The sequence below is a fragment of the Bubalus kerabau genome, chromosome 1, assembly GCF_029407905.1.
Source record: "Bubalus kerabau isolate K-KA32 ecotype Philippines breed swamp buffalo chromosome 1, PCC_UOA_SB_1v2, whole genome shotgun sequence".
NCBI lineage: Eukaryota > Metazoa > Chordata > Mammalia > Artiodactyla > Bovidae > Bubalus > Bubalus kerabau.
The window spans coordinates 71,153,916-71,180,335 of NC_073624.1; the positions used below are offsets into that span (position 1 = coordinate 71,153,916).

The 26,420-nt window shown below is 38.6% G+C and overlaps 1 protein-coding gene across 22 annotated transcripts in view; it reads right to left on the bottom strand.

Annotated features, from left to right (window-relative positions):
- The window catches only part of TAFA2 (TAFA chemokine like family member 2), a 582,804-nt gene extending 558,004 nt beyond the window's left edge, over positions 1-24,800 (bottom strand). For 2 of the 22 annotated variants that reach the window (XM_055579231.1, XM_055579230.1), the window contains exons 1-2: positions 22,678-24,730; positions 21,683-21,776 (exon numbers count right to left, since the gene is read on the bottom strand). The gene's annotated coding sequence lies outside the window, so the exon portion shown is untranslated. Of the gene's footprint in view, positions 1-21,682; positions 21,777-22,677 lie in introns of all 22 variants that reach the window. The other 20 variants (XM_055579192.1, XM_055579191.1, XM_055579131.1 and 17 more) reach the window with 16 other exon arrangements.
- Positions 24,801-26,420: the final 1,620 nt, after the last annotated feature.

Consider the following 26,420-nt stretch of genomic DNA (forward strand, 5'->3'; position numbering starts at 1 on the left):
ACCGAAAATACTTGCAAATCATCTAGCTGATAAAGGGTTAATATCCAAAATACATAAAACTTTTAAAAGTTACTATCTTTTAGAAAAATACTGAAATATTTTAAGAAGAAATAATAGCTAACTTGGACTCTCTAATCTAGGGGTAGAGGAATAGATGAAGATATAGATGAACAAAACCAGCCATAAATTGGTTTTTATGGAAGCTGGTAATGTGGCAAATATCATGAACCTAGTAAGCAATAGGGAGAAGGCAATGGCACCCCACTCCAGTACTCTTGCCTGGAAAATCTCATGGATGCAGGAGCCTAGAAGGCTGCAGTCCATGGGGTCGCTGAGTGTCGGACACCACTGAGCGACTTCACTTTCACTTTTCACTTTCATGCATTGGAGAAGGAAATGGCAACCCACTCCAGTGTTCTTGCCTGGAGAATCCCAGGGATGGGGGAGCCTGGTGGGCTGCCGTCTATGGGGTCGCACAGAGTCGGACACGACTGAAGCGACTTAGCAGCAGCAGCAGTAAGCAATAGAACTCATCTGATTTATCTGATGCCAAAGTCTATGATCTGTTTGGTACACCGAGATTTTCTCAAATGCACTACACAGATGCCTACACACGACCATTTGTAAATTGATGACTGCCTATATTACCTAGCTTTCCAGGGTTTCCCACGCCTTGGGTACTTGTGCTTACTTGCTCAGTCGTGTCCGACTCTTTGCGATCCCATGGACTGCAGCCTTCTAGGCTCCTGCATCCATGGGATTTTCCAGGCGAGAGTACTGGAGTGGGTTTCCATGCCCTTCTCCAGGGGATCTCCCCAATCCAGGGATCAAACCTAGTTCTCCCACACTGCAGGTGGATTCTTTACCATCTGAGTCACCAGGGAAGCCCTTAAATGTGCATTTAGTAAGAGTTTTATAAGTGTGTACCTATTATAGTAAAACATGAGGCCAACTAGAAGAGTGGTAAATTAGACTTAGAAAACACAAGAAATACATGTTTTAAACTAAGTAACAGGCCCTTTTAAAAAGTGTTTTTGTTAATATATTATATTCATTAATGACAGCACCTATATAATAGAAATGAATCTGAGGAGTATAACAGAAACGAGTTTACCATGAAACACAAATCTAAAAATTAAATTAATATTCTAAGACAATTCCCCTATTGTCTAGTTTCCAAGTTCTTTACAAGCAGCGTAACTGTCTTGTTTGTCTTGTTGTGCCAGTGATTTATGAAAGCTCAAAGAGAAAATTGCAGTCCCAAGGACCCTAGAGCAAGACTTAATAGTACCCTTGGGCCTAAAATAATTGATATCCCATTTTTAAATGCCAAACAAAGAAAATTATATGTCAGAGTCCAGTGTTATCATCATCATAATAATAAGCAAAAGTACTTTTACAGTCAGGTAAATCAGATGTTAGGTCATTAGCATCACACTGGGTGGGTACTTTAGACAAATCTCCTTGAGAAAACAAATCTCCTAGTGATAATGGGAGTGTTAAGATTCACCTTCTTCTGAAACGCTGCCAAAACATGAAAGAAATATTAGCTTCGAAATTTGTCTAACACATACATCACGTCAGCCAGGTTCCTGGGATAGATAACTCTGCTTTTATTTTCTTCCATTTCCATATTTGCTCAACCAGAGTAATGTACTTGTTTATTACTTCTGTAGTATTTACTCAAGAGAGACCCCCCAGAACTGTAAACCCTAACTGCAATATGGGCTTTATCAGATAGACTATCTTGGCCTATTGTTATAGTTCCACCCATCAATATTTTATTAACATATCCACAAATTTTGAAAACATGTTCATTCTCACTCATCTGTTCAGGCTGCTATAGCATTTCTTGATTGATCTCTATTCTGAAAACAATAAGTAGCTTGCAACCTATGTGTGTGCTCAATCATGTCCGACTCTTTGCGGCCCCATGGTCTGTAGCCCACCAGGCTCCTCTGTTCATGGAATTTTCAGCCAAGAATACTGCAGCAGGTTGTTGCCCTTTCCTTCCCCAGGGGATCTTCCTGACCCAGGGATTGAACCTGCATCTCCTGCACTGGCAGCCAGATTCTTTACCACTTAGCCACTGGGGAAGCCAGCTTACAACCTAACAACATTATATTATTCACTTTGCTATGACTCACCACTCTTAAGGTTACCACATGATCTCTCTGATTATAAATTAAATTATTGCTGTTATGATTATTTTAGTATTAATCATTTTTATTATTTATTATAAACCATCACCTCATTACTGATAACTGATTCATGTAGATGATCTATAGTGTTTGAAGAGAATATGAGAACATAAGCAAATCCTTCAGCTCTACTCTGCTAAAATTTTATATTACAGAACAATTCCAGATTCTGAAATATTCAGTGGTATTGAAAGAAAACTACAGCTGTGACTAGAACAAAGTTTAAACAGTAATAAGAAACTTCTGAAAAAAAAAATAAGAAACTTCTGCTGCATGACACTCCATTTATAATAAATGATTAGGAAGAGGCTGCTGCTGCTGCTAAGTCACTTCAGTCATGTCTGACTCTGTGCGACCCCATAGACGGCAGCCCAACAGGCTCCTCTGTCCCTGGGATTCTCCAGGCAAGAACATTGGAGTGGGTTGCCATTTCCTTCTCCAATGCATGAAAGTGAAAAGTAAAAGTGAAGTAGCTCAGTCGTGTCCGACTCTTTGCGACCCCATGGACTCTAGCCTACCAGACTCCTCCATCCATGGGATTCTCCAGGCAAGAGTACTGGAGTAGGGTGCCATTGCCTTCTCCATAGGAAGAGGCATCCCCCCATCAAAAAAAGAGAATTTCACCAGAGACTTCAAAGGACCTCTCTTCTTCCCTTTTGATGCATTGCATACTGATAATACAGAGATAAAGTATGAATAAACACATTTAATCTATTATAATATTAAGAAACTGGCCATAGGCCCACACCTATCATTTTTAAAAATTCATGGAGGATTAGGAAGATGGTCAGAAGAGAACTATATCATATTTATTTTTTTAATGAAACATACCAAAGCAAATCATCATAAAAATCTTTATCAAAGAGAAAAATCATATAGATCATGTAGCAGAAAGACTATTGAAAAAATAAAACACTTCAGACAAATTTAATATTTTTATTTAACAAAATTATAAGTTCAGGAGATAAAAGTCAAAGATACTTTTCTTCCTTCCTCCCTCCCTTCCTTTCTTTTCCAATAAACATTAAGGAACAACAATATGCCAGAAAATAGGCAAAGAACAGTCTCTGCCTTCAAGAATCACATAATCTAGTGACTAAGGCAAATAAATAAATACTTTCAACAAAGTAAAGTGGATACATTAAGGGATATAAATCAAAGTTGTGCTTAAAAGAGGAAGCTTAGCTCCATTTAAATAGAAGACTCTTGACATGACTTAAGTGATATATTCATCAACACACCAAAAAGTATTTCTAAGATCATGTAACTACAACAATTCAACAAGAAAAATAAAGCATCACAGGAATTAATCTTCGATCCAGAGTGGTTTAATTAGTTTTCTACAACCTCCTTGAGGCCTGAACAGCATGCTTCATAACCCTGTGGATAACTATGTCATTTCTTTCAAGGCAAGAGCTGACTATTCCCTGTTTTTATTGCGTATAATACCCAGTAAAAAGTAGGTGTTTAATACATACACTACACACTAAATGGGCTTTCCTTGTGGCTCAGAAGGAAAGGAATCTGCCTACAAGGATGCAGGAGATCTGGACTCAATCCCTGAGTTGGGAAGATCCCCTGGAGAAGGGAATGGCAACTCACTCCAGTATTCGTGCCTAGAGAATCACACAAACAGAGGAACCTGGCAGGCTACAGTTCATAGGGTCGGAAAGAGTCAGACACGACTGAGTGACTAAGCACACGCTCACACTCAAAGCTACATGAACATGGAAAGCATTTTCATATATAAAGATGGAATTACAATGCCAGTGACCTTGGTAAATGGAAAATGATCGACAGAAAACAAATGAAGGCTGGAGGAAGCCTTTGCCTTTGAATTTAAATAATCTGGGTTCAAATTTTAGCTCAGTCACCTAATAAGTTTAGTGACCTTTAACAGAACTATTTTTTAACCTCTCTGACAATCAACTAGCCATAAAATGAAGTAGAAGATATCAATACTAACCCCTGGGGCCCTTAGCTCATTATGAGGAATAAATGAACAAATATATATATATATATATATATATATATATATATATATATAAAGGTTACTAACTCAGGGCATGGTCCAATGTAAAGTACTCAATAGATGTTAGTCTCCTGTCTTCACTACATACACAGGAAAAAAAAAATGAGGTCCCCTAACTAGAGAAGATTTTGAAGTTTCTCTTCCTTAATTTCCCTTGAAGACATTCTGAACTTAGAGTACTGAAAAAGGTCATTCCACAATCTTCCTTATCAAATGGTTTAACCTCCCTTAGGAGCAGAAGAACATTTCATGCAGATATGGGCACAATAAAGGATAGAAACAGTATGGATCTAACAGAACCAGAAGATATTAAGAAGAGGTGGCAAGAAAACACAGAAGAACTACACAAAAAAAGATCTTACTGACCCAGATAACCACAATGGATCATACCATCATGGTTATATGCAGAGTACATCATGCAAAATGCTGGACTGGATGAAGCACAAGCAGCAATCAAGATTGCTGGGAGAAATATCAATTACCTCAAACATGCAGATGACACCATGCTTATGGCAGAAAGCAAAGAACTAAAGAGCTTCTTGATGAAAGTGAAAGAGGAGAGTGAAAAAGTTGGCTTAAAACTCAACATTCAAAAAACAAAGATCATGGCATCCAGTCCATCACTTCATGGCAAATAGATGGGGAAACAATGGAAAGAGTGAGAGATTTTATTTTCTTGGCCTCCAAAATCACTGCAGATTGTGACTGCAGCCATGAAATCAAAAGATGCTTGCTCCTTGGAAGAAAAACTATGATCAACCTAGACAGCATGTTAAAAAGCAGAGACATTACTTTGCCAACAAAGGTCCATCTAGTCAAAGCTATGGTTTTTCCAGTAGTCATGTATGGATGTGAGATTTGGACCATAAAGAAAGCTGAGCCCTGAAGAATTGATGCTTTTGAACTGTGGTGTTGGAGAAAACTCTTGAGAGTCCCTTGGACAGTCCCTTGGTTTGACAGGAGATCAAACCAATCCATCCTAAAGGAAATCAGTCCTGAATATTCATTAGAAGAACTGATACTAAAGCTGAAGCTCCAGTACTTTTGGCCACCTGATGGGAAGAACTGATTCATTAGAAAAGACCCTGATGCTGGGAAAGGTGAAGGCGGGAGAAGAGGACGACAGAGGATGAGATGGTTAGATGGTATCACTGACTCAGTGGACACAAGTTTGAGCAAGCTCCAGGAGTTGGTGATGGACGGGGAAGCCTGGCACACTGCAGTCCATGGGGTTGCAAATTCAGACATGACTGAGCAACTGAACTGAACTGAGGAGCAGAAGAAAGAACGTGACCTCAATAACAAGCATAAGTTTAATCCATTCAGTTAAGCTGACTATTATTAAATATCTACCACATGCCATCTTCCCTGGTGGCTCAAATGGTAAAGCATCTGCCTACAATGCGGGAGACCCAGGTTCGATCGCTGGGTTGGGAAGATCCTCTGGAGAAGGAAATGGCAACCCACTCCAGTACTCTTGCCTGGAAAATCCCATGGACAGAGGAGAGTGGTAGGCTAGAGTCCATGGGGTCGCAAAGAGTCGGACACGACTGAGCAACTTTGCTTCACCACATGCCATGGACTTTGTTCCAGACCAGAGTCTTTGAAATCTGTGTCTTAGTTTCTGATCTAGATTTGAAACAACTTTTAGTTAGATTTAAATATTACTTGGTGACAAAGGAAAACACGGAAGAATTTTGAGAGTAGAGAATGAGTTCAATCTGAGACATCCAGATAGAGAGGTGTAGTATACAGTTGGGTATTTCAATTGAAAAACTCTTGCTTGGAATCTCAGATTTGGAAATCAGCAACACAATGGCACTAGTTAAGTGATGAGAGTAAATAAGATCAAGAAAATATGCATATGTAGATATTCTAAGGACAGAGTACTAGGGAACATCATTATTTCAAGGAAGTCAGACATGACTAAGTGACTAAACAACAACAGAGGAAGAGGAGCCAGCAAAAGAGGTTCTAAAGAAAGACCATAGAATAAAGAAAGGAACCACAAATATTGTTTATTAAGCCTGTGGGGGTGGGGAGGGAAGTTGAGCTGGAGAAGAAGGTAATGGCCATCTAAATCAAATGTCAGAGAAATCAAATAAAACGAAGCCTAAATAAAATCCACTGGGCAAAGAATTTAATTTTTCCCATAAAGAAGTTCAAAGAAAAATAACTTAATAAGAGGTCCATCTAGCATTTGAATGCCTCCAAAATAATGCTCTCCTGGAAGCTATCCAGCTGTACTTTCATGAGCACCCCAATGTTATAAAATCACCACTTTCTAAAGCTCTTAATCTTCAGACAGCTCTAAATAATTCAAATATTTTTCTCCTTCTGAATCAAAATCTTATTCCTTGTATGTCTATCCATTGATACAACACTATTTTCTAAATATTTGAAGATACAGCCTTACCCTAATGTGCAAATATATTTGTGTCTATATGAATATGCATATATACATGTATGTGTATTAGCTCTCTCTTCTACTGGATTAAAACTCCAAGAAATAAGGACTCTTTCTGCTTTACTAACTATCTGCAGCACATAGGATAGTGCCTGACACATAGTAGGTACTTCATAAACAACTGTATCAACATATATTGACAAACAGGGTACTAGACTCTAGAATAAATTATTGAATGAAATTTTAGCATTCTTTTCTCTGTAGATCTTTTTTCCTTAATTGGATCAATGTTCACATAACTTTCTAAATCAGTGTAAGAAAGTAAGATAGATTAGGTGCCCTCTGAAACTCCCTTCCAGAACTTTGACTATGAAAAACTGATGAAGTGTGTCTGCAGTGGAAACATCCCTTCAGGAAATCCGAAAAACTAGGTTTCAGACCTGGATCTGACACTATTTCTGTGCCCTGTAGCACATTTTGGTCACTTCTTCGATCTTGAGACCTCATTTATAAGATGAGACTTTTGGATTCTACATTCCCAAGGCTTTTTCCTGATTTAAAACTATTATATTATGGCAGGGAAGGGGTGGAATCAGGTATAAATGTTATAATAAAATGAGTAAAGAAAAATATTCAAAATGCCTACTGATTGCTCTGATTATATCATTTCTTTGAACTGCACATTTTTCTTTTCTGAAGTTATTGTGTATCTACAATAAGCTCCTTTTATACCACATTTTCACTTTGCCATATCCCCAGTCATTTGAAATAAAACTGCCCTGTCATCTTCAACAAAGTGGCTCTTCAAGTGAAAGTACACTCTTGTTTGTTATGATTTTAAATCACATCTTTCCCAAGAGACCTTTCTCTTACTAACAAAACTTTCTAGCTGGAGCTTTTTATAGTTTTAGAGTTTAATCTATAGTGATACTTAAATTATTGATAAATAAGACAAATTATCATCAACTACTAATCCATTCTAGAAGCAAATAATTCAGACTAAGGAAGTATACAAAGAGAATATAAAGCATATATATTCTGAACATATATATACATATCTATAATTGCATTGCATGATACTTCTCATTTAAAAAAAAAAGATTCAATATGTTCTTTTCTAACATTGAGCTTTAAAGACAGATTCCAAAGAAAATATAATGTAGCTATAATACAGTACTCCTCCTTCAATTTTGTCATCTTATTATTAAAAACATCCATAACCCTCAAGAATAGGAACCTACTATTCATGTGACCATGGAGTGTCTGCTGCTATATTATTAGGCGAAAAAATCCATTTACATATATATTTTCTGTTTTACTCAAAAATGGGATTGTCTGAATTCTTCCAATATAATTAATGTTTCCATGAAGCTTTGTCATTAATCAGAAAATTAGAAGATTGCACTGTTCAATACTCACCAAGCATTTAGCATCTAATTAGTCTTATATTGATGTTCTACAGAGGCAACTGAGTTTGGCAGCCAGAACTGCTGCCTAAGCTATTCCCACTCTACCCTTAAGAAACCCATTTCTTATATAACCAAGAGCCCACGAGAGATTTTTGTAAGATAAATGTAATAGAATGTTTCAGCCTGAATTTAAATTCCAGAAAAAGACACACTTTAGCTCACATTTGTTTCGAAATTGGAGCTTTTCCTTTTTTGATTCAAAGGAACAAATATTTGAATATATGAATAAATTTTTCATATTTTGTTGAATGCTAGCTCTCTATCTCATTACTTAATGTCTTATCATATGAAATTGGAGGACCATACAAAGCTACATATGGGAAATCTAAGAGATATTCAAAAAATTCTATGGATGTTATAGTGTAATTTTAATGGTACAATTCTAAACTTAGACAAGACCTACTTATGACGTTTATGCTATGCTATGCTAAGTCACTTCAGTTGTGTCCGACTCTGTACGACCCCATAGACGGCAGCCCACCAGGCTCCCCTGTCCCTGGGATTCTCCAGGCAAGAACACTGGAGTGGGTTGCCATTTCCTTCTCCAATGCATGAAAGTGAAAAGTGAAAGTGAAGTCGCTCAGTCGTGTCCGACTCTTAGCGACCCCATGGACTGCAGCCTACCAGGCTCCTCCATCCATGGGATTTTCCAGGCAAGAGTACTGGAGTGGGGTGCCATTGCCTTCTCCGACTTACGATGTTTAGGTAGAAATAATTTGAATCAACACAGTGTCTTAACCAGCAGTGTATTAAGCAGAATGGGTCTGTAACCAGCAGTGTATTAAGCAGAATGGGTCTACTTTTCCAAAAAGTATGACTTAGATGCAGTACTATATGGTTAAAAACTGAGCCCTGTAGGCAGGATGATTCAAGATTCACCTGGTTTTTACAAGCTGGGCAGTCTTGGTCAAGCCACTTACTTACAAAATAGGGATGACAGTAGTACCTTCTTCTGGAATTACTGTGTATATTAGATAATTCATGAAGTGTTTCATACAGTGCCTGGAATGTTGTAAAAGCTCAAATTTTAAATTTTTAAAATGTCTCTAGATCTCCATAAAGAGTAAAGACCACAGGGGGGAAGTCCTTATCCCCTCACAGTGTGCTTGTCCATGACATTCCTGAGGTTGTTGCTGCTGCTAAGTCGCTTTAGTTGTGTCTAACTCTGTGCGACCCCACAGACGGCAGCCCACCAGGCTCCTCTGTCCCTGGGATTCTCCAGGCAAGAATACTGGAGTGGACTGCCATTTCCTTCTACAATGCATGCATGCCTGCTAAGCCACTTCAGTCGTGTCCAACTCTGTGTAACCCCATGGACAGCAAGCAGCCCACCAGGCTCCTGTCCATGGGATTTTCTAGGCAAGAATACTGGAGTGGGTTGCCATTCCCTTCTCCAACAGTCCTGAGGAGTACAGCCTTAAAACACAATGATATCCAGGGATAGCAGAGGGGAAAATGGAAATAAGGAACTCCAGGCATGCTCCCCACTTTTCCTCCACTGCTCTCTCCTTCTGCTACCATTAGCATCTCTATACAGCAGATCATAACAGGAAAGGTGGACTCCTTAGTTTATGAGGCCAAGTTGTAGCAAGCTGAGCAAAAACCCAGAGAGAGAACAAATAGAGAGAAACGTGGCTCTTCTTTATGACATAAAAAAAGAGCTGAGATTCCTTTCTATATTTCATTGTTCCCCAGGGCTCTCTCCTTGGTGTTTTGTTAAACACTCTTCCTGGAGATCACATCTAATTAGGTTTCAACAGCAGCATGTACACCAATGACTCCCAAATCCCCATGTCTAAACTATAATTCTGTCCCAAACACCAGATCCAAATTTACCACTACTTATTTAGACTTCTTCTTGGATATCCCAAGGTCACATCAAACTCAAAATGCTTAAAATTCAACCAACTATCTTCATCTAGATAGACTAGGGTAACTTTGGGGGTCACACTGTGTAACACAGTACTAGTCACCCAAGCAAAGACCTATCCTTGACTCTTTCTCTCCCTCTTTTACACATTTAGTCTCCATGATCAGTTGGTTCCATCTCCTACATCTAAACTTTGCCTTTTCTTCCTCCCTTCTTCCAACTTCTTTCCTCAAATTCTTGCCATTTCTCACTTGCTCTCTAGCTGGTCTCCCTGACTTCCTATTCCAAACCCTCATGGAACTTAACCTCTATAGTGCCACCAAAGGATCTTTCTAAATATCAGAGAAGGATGGGTGTCAAGAAGGACCCCAGAACTAATGGCAAAAGATGCAAGACTCTTGGTTAAAAGATAGAGGAGCTATTACACAGCAAGAAGCATGAACATCACTTTCGAGTCAGTTGCTTTGCCACCAAGTCCCACAGGTACAGTACAAAACAGCCCATATGGATGACACATACGCACTGCTTTGTGGAAATTAGGAATGTGGGCTTAGGAAATCATTTATAATAAACTACTAGTAGATATGCCCTTTGCCTTGGAGGGAGACATTATTTTTATTAATGCTGGACAGTAAGCAAATCTGCCCTGTGATTCAGAGGGAGACATTATTCCAGGACCATTCACTTTTTAAACACGCTTAAAAAGATATGACTCCGGGAGTTGGTGATGGACAGGGAGGCCTGGCGTGCTGCGATTCATGGGGTCGCAAAGAGTCGGACACGACTGAGCAACTGAACTGAACTGAAAAAGATATTACAGAACCATAGGATACCTAGTGTCTTGAGAGACACAGAAAATTTTCTCCCAACAGTTAGGCTTTGAATTAAAGCCAACTTCTTGGCACTCACTAGTTGTGATTTTTACCAGTCTCCATCAATTTCTTTACCTGAAATTGAGGATAGCAGTTATCCCAATCTCATAGCGACTTCAGATATCAAATAAAATCACATGCATGAAAGTGTTTTATAACAATAAGCAGCATGCAAATGTGGTTGTTACCTATGCCTCTGGAATACATTGTTTATTATGTAGATGAAAAATCTAGAATTTTAGAATAATAAAATTAAAGATCAATTAATAAAACACTTATTAAATGCCTGAGTATGTTCTAAGGTAGGCTTAGGTGGTACAAGGTAAAGAACAAAACATTTCCAGATCTCAAGAATTTCACAGTCTAGGAAGGACGCAGACAGAGCATGGTCTAAGATAACGTTCAGGGGACAGAACAGAAGCACAGAAGGGTGACCTACGGTCATCTTTGACTTACAAAGTTTAGAGGGATCTAAGTAATCATTAAATCCAATCATCTCATTTACATTGGAAAAACTGATGACAAAAATGTTCAGTAACTTTTTTTTAGGGTTGACTATCTAGAGGCAAGGTCAGAACTAGAATCCAGTCTTTTAGTTTGGTTGAAAAACAAAACAAAACACCTTCGTAGAAAGTTCCTATTCCGAGATAGAATTTTTACAAGATCAAGAGGGAAAAATTCATTTGGCACCATACATCTTTCTCTCCTCTGTAATTTTAGTTTGTTGCCATTTTGCCTCTTTGTTCCAAGAATTATAATGGATGTATTCTTTGTCTAACTTTTTCCTTCTCTCTAAGGTCATTTCCTCTTCTTCTTGTATAAAAATTCTAGCTAGAACAAACTTCCATTCTGACCTTTTTTCTTCCCTTTCATTCCATCTGGTCCCTATCTATTACCTTTTCCCCACTATATTCTGTAAAATGCTAACCCTGCCACCTTTTTAATCCCTGATTGCCAGCTATTCAGTCTGCTTCCTGCTTTCATTTTACTCCAATCTGCCATAGCATCCACTCCGTGAACTTAAAGCAGATTTCACAAAATACAAAGTGAAATATTAGCCACAAACCCTGAGTTTAAAGACTAGATGTAATCAGCTGCAAGGAAAGACACCAGACAAAGATGACTATAACTTAAATAGCCTTCCTAGAGATATAACAGAAACTTTGCTCCAAGGAAAAATTCACCAATATACATTAAGCTTGACTTTAATTCTACTTATTGATTTTTAAAATCTTTCAGTACTATACAGTACTTAAATTTTTCATTAACCTCATATTTGAGATTGAGTTGGGGAAGCAGCATAGATCTATCTTTTTCAATATGTTCCACAATGGCCCTAGTTCAATAGCCTTAGATCTTAATTATAAAGTATGTTTTTGAACAATACCAAGAAAAATCAGATCTAGTCAGTGTAAAGCCTGTCCTTTGACTCAAATTAAAAAGTTCCAAAAATATGTTTTATATTTCAAAGAGTGAAGAAATTATGTCTAAGGGCTTTGAGCACCTTTGAAGCATATAGGGATGTTAATATATACAATTTAATGCAATCTTTTACAATGAAAACAACACAATCCAACTTTAAGTTTTTAATGAACTAAGTTGAATTTTTTGGTTTTTATGGTACACATGAGTTTCCTTCATATTCAATTACAGTCAAAGAATTTTAATTTTGTGAAATCATCTATGGTGGCAAGCATTTAAAAGCTCTGTTTAACCCAGAAGAACTAAAATAAAATCAATACTCGAATGCATACTATCTGTACAAAATAGCATTTAAAATTAGAACACCAGTAATTTTCAATATCACTGAAACCAAGAACAATGATATCACAGTCAATAGTGTTTCTGAAGGCGAAAGAGTGAAGGAAATCTGGCTCATGATAAATTATGAAAATGGTAATTATGTGGATAAGAATAAATGGCTTTAAATTCCCTAATGAATGATGAGTCAAGTCACTGACAAGAGCAATCAAAATATATTCCATATGTGATTAACAACACTTAAATTTGACATTGACAAATATTATTTAATTTTTACAACCACAGAATCGTAAGCACACATAGTCTCTAAACCTCCAGGTTACAATAAATTGTAGAAAGAATGGAATATCAGTCAGCATGCTCATTTTGTTTTTTGTCTTTGATGTTTTGACTAGAATGCATTTATTTTTTTAATGCCAATATACCTTTCAGGTTAGAGATGGAAATTCCAAGTCAAAATAAACCCTCTTTCTCTCACACACACAGCCACACTGAACACGATTAGAATAAATGACAGTTCATATAATACTTCCTCACACATTGAAGCAACATACAAAAAGACATTCTATCAACATGAACTATTGATCGTTTTCCTGTTAAATGTATTAAGTACCTGTTAGATGCCAGACACTGTGCTAAGCACCAGGAATTAATAGAAACATGTTTATGGTTCTGCCTCACAGAGCTTACAGTCTAACAGATTCAGTAAAATCAATTCACATCATTACTCAGCTATGAGCAAAGTTATTCAATGTAATAGAAACTTCTAAAGCACTTAAAAGAAATTGAGTAAGATTTAATAGCATTACTATTACAAACTATTTTAATCATTCAGCATGCAAGAAAACAAACTGCTTCCCTCTGACATGTCTAAATCTAATCTCAGATTGAAATTAACATACCAAGAAGAAAACCTGAGAATTTCCAGGACATTGATAAAACTGGCAACAGAATTTTTTTTGAACTGGGCTTGTAACATGAGATCTAGGTCATCTCTCAGTTGAATCGAGTTACACATTTGAGATACAACACCTCTGGCATTAGTAAAAGTGGTTTAGAAAAAAAATATAAATTACAAAAAAGTCAAATACCCTACATAATAAGTTATTATGCCTTCGATGTTAAAGAAATCACTTTTTTTTGAAAGCTATTTAGGATTGATTAGCAGAGCAAAAAAGAAAAGGAGAGATTCACTTTATTGTAATTAGCCTCTAATTAAAATAAATTTAAATTTAAAAAAAAAGTCATAAGCACAATAAACACGAAGAGCATCTTTTTCCAACTCCATCTTCCCACATATTCCTAATAACTACTTAAATTGAACAAAAATCCAGACAAGGTGGTCAAAATTGTGACATTTAAACCTTAAAGAAAGAAGTTACTGTTGAAATTACAAAAATTATTTGAGGAGCTAAAACTGACTTGACTAAATCTGTGTTTAAGATAATGCCTTACTTATAAAATAAACATTTCTTCAAACTGTAGGAAACAAATGAAATTTTCATTAATATGTGAAGAAAAGGCAATTTCTGACATGTTTTGGGGGAAAATATGTTCTCTAAATAGAAGACTAGAAAACTAAGCATAACATTTATGAATTCTATGCGCAATTTAAAGAGCCTTTGAGACAAGTGTTTGAGGTCGGTGGCCAAGTTTAGGCTGCTTACTACAAGGAGAAGCCTGTCGGAGAAGTAATAGTAGGAGCCTTTCTGCTTGCACGGAGTGAAATTCAGGTGAGGAAACTCTCTAAAACCTTGCAACTCCAGTGCCAGCAGCATTAGCTCCACCCAGGAATTTATCAGAAATGCAGTATCTCCAGGCCCCACTGCAGAACCTGCATTTTAGCAAAATTTCCCCAGATGATTAGTGTACGTTTCCAACTTTAAGAAGCACTGATCTAAAGGAAATGCTTTACAGAACTATAGAGCTATTCCAGATATCTAGCATACACTTAAACTTCTGTATTCCCAGCACATTGCTTAAACCCTCCAAAGTACCACCAACATCAAGATGAGTTCAGCATCAACGGTACAATGAGTCAGTAAGAAGAAAACTAAAACCGGGGGTGAGATTGAACCATTCATCATGATCAGTCAGCTCTTCCAGCTAACCCTTTTGCTGTCAACCACCTTGGCTCCAGATGCAATTGGGGTTGGAGGATTGTGGCTACAGACGACAGAAGGGCAGGCATACATGTATCTCCCTCGCTAGCTGTCTTCACATATCCCTCTCAACAATGACACATTCATGGCCCTTGGCCTACATACAGCCTGCAGATATGTCTGTTGGCCCACCCAGTATTTCAAATTTGAATAGCATCATTTATAAATCTAAAACTTTCGCATTAAAAATTCTACACTTCTAAGTCCTCTTCTACAATTCAGAAAATCTAGCAACACCAGGCCCACATTCTAGCATGGCAACAAATGGAGCCAAGGTTCAGTTCTCCCATTCTGAATGTTGGCCAGAATCTCTACCATTCCCCACAGTCTCCCCAACACTGTAGCTGAGACTCAGTGTCTGTTGCCATTTGTCATCTTCCATTTGGCCAGCTTCATTGATTCACATTCCCAGCCAGACTCCTGTGCACATTTGAATTTGCAACCCCTTTAAGAGTCTCTAGGGAGCATCACGTCACTGATCAAGTCATTCAGCCTATCTGAGTTTATTTCTTTCATGTACATAAAACAGGTAAAGGAGCCATTGTTTGTGTTACACTGGTTTAAAAATCCATCTTTGAGCTAGAATCAACCCACTTAACTACATATTACCTCACCTTAAATATATACTGTGATATTATTCTTCACAACTCATTCCAACTCAGATATTTTAACTATTTCTTCTTGAAACTATACTCCAGTTATAAACAAGAATAGTAAAAGCAGCTATAACACAAATACATTGTTGAACCATTCCTCCAGATTCATTTCAAAATGTCAAGTATTATACTAAAATGGTAAACTCTGTAGCTTTGTTTACTGAAATACCCCCAAGCACCTAATGAGTATTCAAGACATTGAATAGATCTATGGACTTTCCCAAGGAGTATAAATTGTCAAAAGTTCACATGCAGATTTTTGAATGAAGGTGTTTAATTATCAACAGGTATATGAAGATTATCCATTTGTTTACCTAGTTCTGTTTGGGTTAATCAACCAAATCATTTTCTTTCGGTGACTCTGAAAACCAGCAGTAGAGAAGAGACATGTAACTCCAACAAACCAAAGACTCAAGGCCTGTTACAACTTGTTCCACAACAAAAAAGCATCATGCAAATTAGGAAAAATGGATAAACAGAATAAGAGTTAGTCTGATTCGATTTTGTGTCCCTTCATCTATAGTCTTTAGCTGTCATTATAATCATTAACATCATCACCATCCCAATCATATAAAACTGAACTTTGACAAACTGCTTACTGAAAAGAATTTCTGGAACATTTACTGGTGTTCCAGGAACTTTCTGTGCTAGCCATCTCTTGACTTTCTAAATAAAGGCATGTACTGCAACATTATTATACTTCCCACACCATGAAGCTTAATAGGTCAGGACACAGCAAAAAAATACATTTTTATTATCTTGAAAACTTAAATGAAGAAAATATATTGCTGAGAAACTGAGGCACAGAGAAGTAAAGTGATTTTCTTGTGGTTATGTGGTTATTTATTGGTAGAGCTACAAAAGAATTCCCAGAGCTTTCACCACGGTACCACACAGGTTTTATAAAAATCATTGATATTTGGCAAAACTAATACAATTTTGTAAAGTTTAAAAATAAAATAAAATTAAAAAAATAAAATAAAATTTATTTGCTAACCAAAATGCAAGCCAATGAATTTTAACCCTTCAACAAATAATGTGATGAGCAAATATATCTTCAAATAGCAAAGTCTAAATTTTGACCCAGTTCTGGTGTATTTATACACACACCAACAATCAATCTAAAAGAAGTTTGCAACAAATGCTAAATATGCTTCTTAGCAGGAAACTACTGTGATATAATATTTCAGGACCTAAAGCTAGAGAAAAAAAAAAAAAAAATAGGCTAGAATTTTCCTTGAACTTAAAGCTGCCTAAAATGGGGCCTCTGTTTCCAGAGTCTGAGATGTCAATACCCTTGGCCTTTGAATTGCCTGCCCAAAAGGTAGATCATCTACCTCCTTTCTCCTTATATGCCATGAAAGAAAACTAAAGTTAGAACTGTTTCACTCAATTCAAGCCAACTTTCTGAAGAAAATACAAACCAAAGCAGGACCAGGTCACTGCTGCTGATATGTCTGTCGGCCATTCTAAGGAAGAATTTACTGAACTCTTCAGCACCAACAAATTTGAGTATGCCATCCATCATACCCCTACGAAAAGGTAAAACTAAACTAAGAAGGAAATAGTAACAATAATTAGGTTTTCTACCTTAAATAATTTGGAACTGTCATAAACTAATATAAATTAAAAGTATATGTTGCTTTCCTCAAATGATCTGAATTGACCACTTCTGAATTCTTGACTGATCTGAGCAGTCCCAAACTGGCTTTATCAATGCACAAAGCTCTATTATTTGAGTAGACGTAGGTTCTAGGGATTTAAAGGGCTTGTTATCTTGAAGAACATATTCTAACAGTCTCAGTGTTCTATTACTAGACTGAGATTTTGTTATTACTATTCCTATGACCACATAACCCTTTTGTAGTTGCCTGTCTTTGCTTACTCCAATCTATAAAGTCAAAAAACATGAAGCCAGGATAATGCCGACTAGGACAAATAACACACCTTACTTTTCTCATCTAGATGGCCTTTATCGTAACAGAGCAGGAAAGGACAAGCATATGTTTTCTCCAATATTTAAGTACAATTCTTTTGCGGATCTCCAAGAAGAATGTTGAGAGTGAAAACTCAGTCAGAGCCAAATAAAACCAAAGCACAGTTTTTACACAAAAATAATTTTCAATGATCAGTTTTTTGCACCAGAAATAATCTGTCTTCTCATAGCCCAGGTGATTCTCCTCAAAAATTTTAACTTTAAAGCACGTATAGGCTTTTCAAAAAATCTTCTGTCACAGTGCCTACCATGGATATCTTCATGAATTCACTTATAAAGAGCTGTATAATCTGCTAGCTCCATAATCTGTTCTGTATTATTAAACTCAACAGAAAGCTCCATATGCAGCAACAGGAGGCCATAGGCAATTAACACTGCAAATGGTAAGGCTTAGAATCTTTGCATGACCTTTAAAGGTCAACACAGTTGCCCATTCACATGCATGCAATTATACAGTGACTAGTTCATAGCAGGGAAAAAACTCAAAAATATTTAGTAAAACAAACCTTGCATTCATCAAAAGCTACTTTGCACTCTCCAGGCTTTATATGAAGACTTAGCTTTATGTAGCTCAAGAAGATAAAAGAGCAAAGGAGACTTGTTGGGCTGATTGTCCCCATTTTGTCAAAGTACTAAATTCAGCCTACCACTATAATTGCTAAGAAGGCAGCATTATCACATTATCCAATCTCTCTATATATAAAAAGTTTCCAAAATCTACTGTGTAAAAGGAGAACTATAAATATAAATGTAATTGAATAAGTATGTTTTGGCTATTGCTAGGGGAAAGGGAAATGTAACTTCTCTAACTGGCCATTCAGGGTAAATCATAAAATAATTACAGGTGCTATGGAGTAATTTAGGAGACTAAAGGAAGTGATTAAAAGGACTTTATCAAATAAAAGAATATAAGCTCTGATTCCCTAGTTATATTATATATCCCATATGGATAATTGTGAATAAAATGGAATACTTTCCTCATAGCTTATATATTCATGTCTTATATAAAGCCCAAGTAATCTGAAAGTCTTCTATTTTTTAAATGTTAATAAAAATCAACTGCATAAAGTTTTCACTAATTCCAATCACTAAGTGGCCTACACTTATAGTCTAGGGTAAAACGCAACACATACATGTAGTACACACATTGGAAGTAGGTGGGTTCAGGAAATTTAACAAACTTGGAGTGTAATATCAATATGTTTCTGGAAATTTTATAGATACCATTTGAAACCAGAATAGCATTCTCTCATGTAATGCACAGTTTGTGTTTTGACTGCAGAGGTACATATTCAATAAAGAGAATATAGATATATTCACTGTTTAAAATGTGTTGAGATTGCCAGTCATGGTGTCAATAAACACATTCCAAAAAGCCCTTACATAGAGGACAAAACTGATTTTTTTTGCACTTGTAGCCTAATGAATAAAAATATCTCCAAAAGAGAGAACTGAAGAGAAAAAATACTGCCTGCAACAGTGCCTCAAAGATTCAAGCTCAATTATAAGCAACCTCATTAAATGACAGCTGCAGTTGCACTGTAGGTCAAATCATGTAAAAGAGTGAAATATTAGGTGCCTTTAAAATGTAGACCTTTTTTTAAAGGCCTTCTCTCCCCTTCAGTACACGGGTCCCATTAAATGCAGATGTGTGTATGCATGTACATACATAAACAGATAGAAGTCGAGATTCGAGTCATATCGCCAGAAAAAAGTATTTAAATACCGTTTTTCTTCACATTCCAATTACGTCTAACCATTCCTCTTAAAATTTCTGTCAAGAATGAGGAGAAGACAAAAATTGTTGGCTGCATTTCATTGACAAGGGCACTGACTCATTGTGCCAAATGAACAGAATCAGACTCTCTAAAAATTACCAGTGGTCAATGACAACTTAAAAACCAAAACCAACTCCTAGGCTGCTGTTGGCTGGGCCTGACTTTCCCTCTCCCTTATTTCAGACTGCATTCTAAACCTCAAGTAAGACTGTTCTCTAAAAAGACTCATTGTGAGAATACATTCCTCTTTCAGTGGTACAGTTCCATGTGCTCCAAGTAGTTCAAAATAAATCAAAGAATTTTCAAACAAAATGGCAAATTCACCATATTACCTGGCATTAAAATCAATGGTTCATAAACAATATATATTTCATGAAATACTGTGCAGGTATGTGGACCAGATATGAGATTGATGCTGCTGGTTTGGCCTTCATATCTAGAAACAGTCTGTGTTAATGCGTTTCTTTCTCTTTGTTTTGATGGAGCCCTACAAATAACAGATTGATGAACTGCATATGTAAATGTCAGGTATAGATCAAAGGGGACTACATTAGATGCTTATTTTACTTCAACTTATGGTTTTTCACCTAGAAAACAAAACTGCATTGCACATTAAGTTCCTTATTTTTACTTGAATCTTCAACGAACAAAACAGTCGCAGAATAATGTGACTTAATGAGGCATCCCTAATAAAATACTGGAGAAGTAAAAGCAGGGGCACTGAACTGTTTGTACTCTGGTTGTTTCATCGTCTCAAATATATTAGAAATAAACTGATGACACTTTAGAACATTCTTAGTTTGGGACATGCATCAGTTTGCTACCACAGCCGAACTTAGGCAGAATCTGACAGTACCTTTTATCAGAGCTCATGATTCAAAAAAAAAAAAAAAAAAAAAGCCTGGAAAATGCTAGAGAAGCACATATTAGCCTATCTCTATAGGATAATCCATAACTTGCAATCAGTGATAAATCAACCCTAAAATGCACTTTCAACATTTCAATACTCAAGAACACTTGGTAAAAGAATCAAAATTAAAATACTATATTGAAGATACAGAATCCGGGATAACTAAAACTTCGATACTATACAAAAATAACTTCCATAAAACCTATCACCCCCTAAGTTTCATCACTTCATAAATTTTTAAAAAGGAAAAGTGGCCATGTCTAAAAACAGATCTTTTTACAGCTGTGTTATGACATTTTATAACTTGGTGTTTAGTAAATACTATAATGCAGTCTTCAAGAAATATGTACCTTTCTTGACATAGATCCATGGGATCTCAATGAATCTTCACTCTCCAATCTGTCACTTAAAATAGCTAATACTTTGCAGCTTCAAAATCACATTAGCTCAGTAACCTTAGGTTCCTTTTTAGCACAACTTGTAGCACTATAGGTGTTTGCTTTTATGCCAAGTTTTTTGGTTCTTCCTTAAGAGACGTACGTCATAGCACTATGTATAAATATGTAAGTTCAAGCACCCTAAACTATAAAACTATGTTAAAGGCAAGAATCAAGATTCCAGTCTCAAAAAAAAAAAAAAAAAAAACCTAACTTGAAAAAAGCAACATACTGTGTTCTGCCTCTTAAAAGTATCTAAGAAGTCAGTTGGCAGTGTAACACTGTTCTCATAGTATTATATCTATAAATAATGTAACCCAATTTTTTTCACTGGAAGTTAAGAAAATGAAAATAAAATAAACTCCAGTGTGGTTAGTAATGGCCTTTCAATGGCTACTGAAGACTTTAAAAATTAGGATTCTACAAAGGTCAATATGCAAGCAACTGACCCAGGAGGTGATCCAAAACAGGACAAAGTAGGGAGAGAGAAGATTAAATGTGTCCGGTCATTTTTAATCATCTTAGGTGTGAGATTTGAAACTGTAAAAGATTCACCAGTCTGAGAGTACATGTGCAAACATGGGAAGGCTGGAATAAATACAAACAATCTTAATGCCTGGTTTTTAAAGGGTTTAGAAGTGCTTTCAGTCTCCTCTGCTAGTTATTGCCATTTAGCACTTTACACAGAAATCTTAAATTAATTACTCATTTGTCTTAACTTACACTGCCTAATAGATCAGTTTTAAAGTGTTAATTGATAACAGTCTGAATGCTGATGTCTCAAACAATCTAGCTGGGGAAGACAGGAATCAGATAATTATCATGCAGTCAATAGTCATTAAAATTCATCCTGTCATGAGTAAAAGACCCTTATACACTGGCTGCTTTGGGGTTATTTTTCAGAGCAAAGGTTGCATACAGGTTTGGCTTTGTTTTTTCAAGAACAGAGCTTGCAAAATTCAAGACGGTATTTAACACTCTCAAAAAGATTATTTTCTGTCTTATGGCCACAAGCCCAACTCACCCAGCACCAGGTGAAGAGAGGCTAGCTAGTTACTGTAGTGACCACACCTGTGATTCCACATGCTCCAGCCAATTGTTTAACATTTGCTCAGGAAGCGGAGTACTGACCCACTGACTCGGGAAGCTTCGCATCTACTCAGGGCTCTCGAGCACCGACAGTTCGTCCTCTTTATGTGGAGACTGGATAGCTCAGCCTGCAGTTCTAGGGGAAAGAGGGCGATGGACCTCAAACTTTCCTTTGCAAAGGCAGTTTCTGGAAATAACACGTTCCCCACTGACAGTGGCCTAAAAGAAAACACTTCTTGGTGGAATCTGGCCTTCTGGAATAGAAGAGGGAAGGGCCAGGCAAGCAGTGGGTCAGAAAAACCGTGTAGTATTAGCAAGATTGTGGGGACATCCACCCGGAAACAAATGAAAAAGCGTTAGTTTCTCGAAGCTGTGTTTTGTTTTGTTTTCTGAATGCTATTCCTAAAATGATCCTTGTCCTAAACCTCTCCCGTAGTATCCTTTACTAGATCTTTATCTCAGTAGTAAAGCGTCTGCTACCAAATCTAAGTAAAGCCTTTACGGAGACACGGCGCCAGAACTTATCCAGATGATTCTTTATGAAAACAGTCAGAGGTGGAGAAAGCAATCGCCTCATTGAAACACCCACCTTCTGCAGACAGGCCCGAGAAATAATCAGAAGTAGACAGAAAGTGGGGATTTCAGAAAGACGACCTGAAACGCTATTGATGTCAGGGTCCCTTATACACGACCCCCAGCTTCTTATTAGGAGTCCAAAATGATTACCAACCGAGATTGGTTAGGTAGAGGGATAGAATTAACACCCACTTCAGTCCTCGGCCGGGTGGCTCTCTGTGTTAGGAGAAATGGGGCAGAGAAGAGAGAGAAAAGAGGAAGGGCAAGGCTCTCGGAACCTCCTTCGCTTGCTCTGACCCCCTCGGCGTTCCTCTACTCCCGCCCCTACCCGGGCCTCCCAATTAGCATCTGCTATCACCCCCTAGCTGTCCCCCGGCGAGCTCCCTACAGCCCCCGACCCCCAGGTCCTCCGGCTGCCGCGCGAGTCCCCAGCGCCGGCGGGAGGCGCGGCCGGCACCTACCTGCAGCCCGGCTTCCTGGTGGCGGCAACACCTAGCGATGCTCCTGCAGCTTCCGCGGACCCGCGCCAGCCTTATCGCTCTCGCATCGCTTCCAAGATGCCAATCCGCCGTTACCGTTCTGGGGCATAGGGAACCGAAGTCTGGAGGTGTGTGCTAGTGGAGGGCGTGTGAGTGTGGCCCCGAGCGTGCGTGTGTGTATGTGTGCGCGCGCGCGTGTTTCCTCCTCCGATAGCAAAGAGGGTTCAGGAATCTCTTGACATCCAAACTGGAATCCCCTTAAAGTGGATGGAAGGTGACGTGCGGGAGCCTCGTCTCTTTCCTCCTCTCGTTTTTCACGAGTCAAAGTAATCAAAAGATTTGTGGGCTAGGGGAGAAGCCGAAGTCCTCAGCCCTCGACAGCGCCCGCGGTCGCCCGCTGTCCTCGCCGGATGCGCGCGGTGCGCTCAGCTCCTCACACTGCGAGAATCAAGGCGGTCTCGCAGCAATCGCCGCTCTTATCCATCTCTGATTTGTTTGCTTTTAAAACGCCGAGTAACGACTTTTCCTCCCGCTGCACGTCGTCTCACACAGATACACACGCACACATCCTCAGTTCACTCTCTCCCGCCCTCCCTTTTGCTCTCTGGGGAAAGGCAATTGGATGGAACAGTTCACCTTCAGGAAAGCAGCCTCCGCCGCGTACTTCTCCAGTTCCCTGGCTCTCAGGTCCTGGGTCTCCGACGTGCGAGAGTGGCAGGGGAGGTTCGGGATAGGACGGAGAAGAGGTTCCGAGCTCGCTGTCCTCCGCCCTCAAGACGCTGGAGTTGCTCAGTGCAGGCAGGCGCTTGTGTTCCGGCTTTTAGCAGATAGGTCTCAGCTGATGCCGGTTCCGAGACTTGGCGCCAAGTCCACTTAACAGCAACTCATAGCCAGCTGCAGCCCCTCAATCCCGCCTCGAAGTGCTGCGGGCAGAGCCCCACGCAGCCCAGCCGCTGCTCCTCTATGCATCATGGGCTGGATGGAGGGGAAATCGCCGCCGTCCCCCGTCCCCAGTACGCTGGCACCGTCACCACCGAGAAGGTGCGAGCTCCAACATCGAACACCAGCCAGCAGGTGCTGTCTTTGTCAATTCGCCAAAGAACGGGAGAGAGATGAGGCGGGGGAGAACGCGGAGAAAACAAATCAGATCCCCAGAATAAAAAGAAGCGGTTTAGTAACCGAAGCCTCCTCTCCGCCTCGCACCCTAGGTGCTGCACTGTCAAAAACACGCTAGTGGGTACCTTTTAGAAAGTCACCGTAGAGGACAGAATCCCCTGTTCCACCCAGACCCCTTATTCCACCCAGCCTGGAAGTCCAGGGAGTTCGGAATGACTGGCTTCCCTGTGTGGTGCAAGGAGAACGCAGGAAGAAAACAGGTGCCAACACTCCAGGTTGAGTTAAGCTAGAAAATACGAGGGCAGGACTAGGCGGCGTCGCCTCCCTCTATCTCTCTTCCCAATAGCCACCTCTGTTCAGCAGCCGCACCTGCTTCTGAGAGCAAACTGCGGTCTTGTAGAAAAAGAGGCAATAAAAGATGAGAGGCAGCAATTGGTATAAAAGCTGGACTATGTCTCCCTCTAGAGGGAGATCCGGGTTAGTACGCTTTACAGGCTGTAACTGAGACTTCAACTTTTCCCCAAAAGAAGAGTATCTGGCTTCAGAGAGCTTTTTTCGTTTTACAAATTCCAACCTTTAATTTATTTATAGACAGGATTTGTACCGAAGGCCTAGATAAGCAGTGTCTTTGATAAAGGAACCTTACAGTCTTTACAGAAATTTAATAGCAAAATGCTGAAAGGTCATGTCCTTACAGGTTTGGTCAATTTGAGTGCTGACTTAAACAGTAGGCATAAGGGCTCAAATGAAGAGTCTTCTAAGGTTCAATTTGATTAAGTTTGGCCATGAGTAAAACTTTAATCTAGTGACTAGAGGATTATGCAAAAATGAATAAGTATGAATAATGAATTTGGAAAAAGAAAATCTAAAACAAAGAAATGATCTTGATGGATCCAGGAAATCTTACAAACCCCTTATATCTAGCGATAACTCACAGATCTTGCTTTGGAGCCAATATCCATACCTTATTTAACTAGTCATTGTCAAGGTGACTAAATTCCTTCCAGCTCTGAAGTTTTGTGCTTTTATAGTTCTAATACACTAAAACCATTGACAGGCTGTCACATACTTCTTTCATTAGTTATAAATATAAGTAATACTGGTTTACCACATTTACAAAGAAATGTGGAACATAGTTTCACTTTTTAGCCATCTTAAATTGTACTAGGCTGGGGTGATTGTTTTGGAGAAGACTTTTGAGAGTCCCTTGGACTGCCAGGAGATCCAACCAGTCCATTCTGAAGGAGATCAGCCCTGGGATTTCTTTGGAAGGAATGATGCTAAAGCTGAAACTCCAGTACTTTGGCCACCTCATGCGAAGAGTTGACTCATTGGAAAAGACTCTGATGCTGGGAGGGATTGGGGGCAGGAGGAGAAGCGGACGACAGAGGATGATATGGCTGGATGGCATCACTGACTCGATGGACCTGAGTCTGAGTGAACTCCGGGAGTTGGTGATGGACAGGGAGGCCTGGTGTGCTGCGATTCATGGGGTCGCAAAGAGTCAGACACGACTGAGCGACTAAACTGAACTGAATTACCAAAGCAAAACTTGGGTCCCCTCACCCTTGGACAGTAAAGCCAGTCTACTGACGCTTGGTTGTAGTAAGGGAAAATGCAATGATTATTGTAGACATCAGACAGGAGTTCTGGGTTTTTTGAGCAACAGCACTGGCAGTCCTTGTCTGGTGCCTACAGTAAACATTGCTCTTTCCTTCACCACAACCCAGAGAGAGTAGATTGGCTTTACTAAACCAGAGGGAGGGGACACAAGTTTGATTCAATAAGATAGTGTCACAGATGTTACAATATTTTGTTACTTTGGTCAAGTTAAAGCTAGGGCCCATCTGTAACATTAATATTTAGATTTTGTGAACTATTTGAAAGTTTTAATTCAAAATATTTCTGTATGATACATGAAACTAGTGTATATAACAAAAAAGAAGCAGACCCACAGATACAGAGAACAAACAAGTGGTTATCAGTAAGGGGAGGAGAGGGGCCATACAGGGCTGAGGGAAAGGGAGATACAAATTATTGGGTCTAAAGTAGGCTCAAGGATGTGTTGTACAACACCAAGGCTGCACCCAATGCACATGTTCGCTCATGGCCAGCTCTTTGTGACTCCATGGGCTGTGGCCCACCAGGCGCCTCTGCCCATGGGATTCTCTAGGCAAGAATTCTGGAGTGGGTTGCCATTCCCTTCTCCAGGGGATCTTTCCAAGACAAGGTTCGAACCCATGTCTCTTACGTCTCCTGCATTGGCATGCAGGTTCTTTACCTCTAGCACCACCTGGGAAACCATAAGAATATAGGCAATAGTTTGTAATAACTGTAAGTGAAAAGTAACCTTTAAAAAATGTATAAAAATTTAAAGTAAATAGTAAAAATAAGCAGGAAAACAAAAATTCCATTTAAAAATTATTTTTAAATGTATTTAAGTTTTTATTAAATTTCTTTCCATTCACTCTGAATTTTTGGAGTAGTTCTATTTTAATGTGATAATTAATTTAGTTTGGGGTTAAAGAAAGAAAAGAATTTATTTTAAAAAATAGCTTAGACTAATTGAAGTCATTTAAAACAAGGAGTGAATGTTTTTAAAGCCAAAT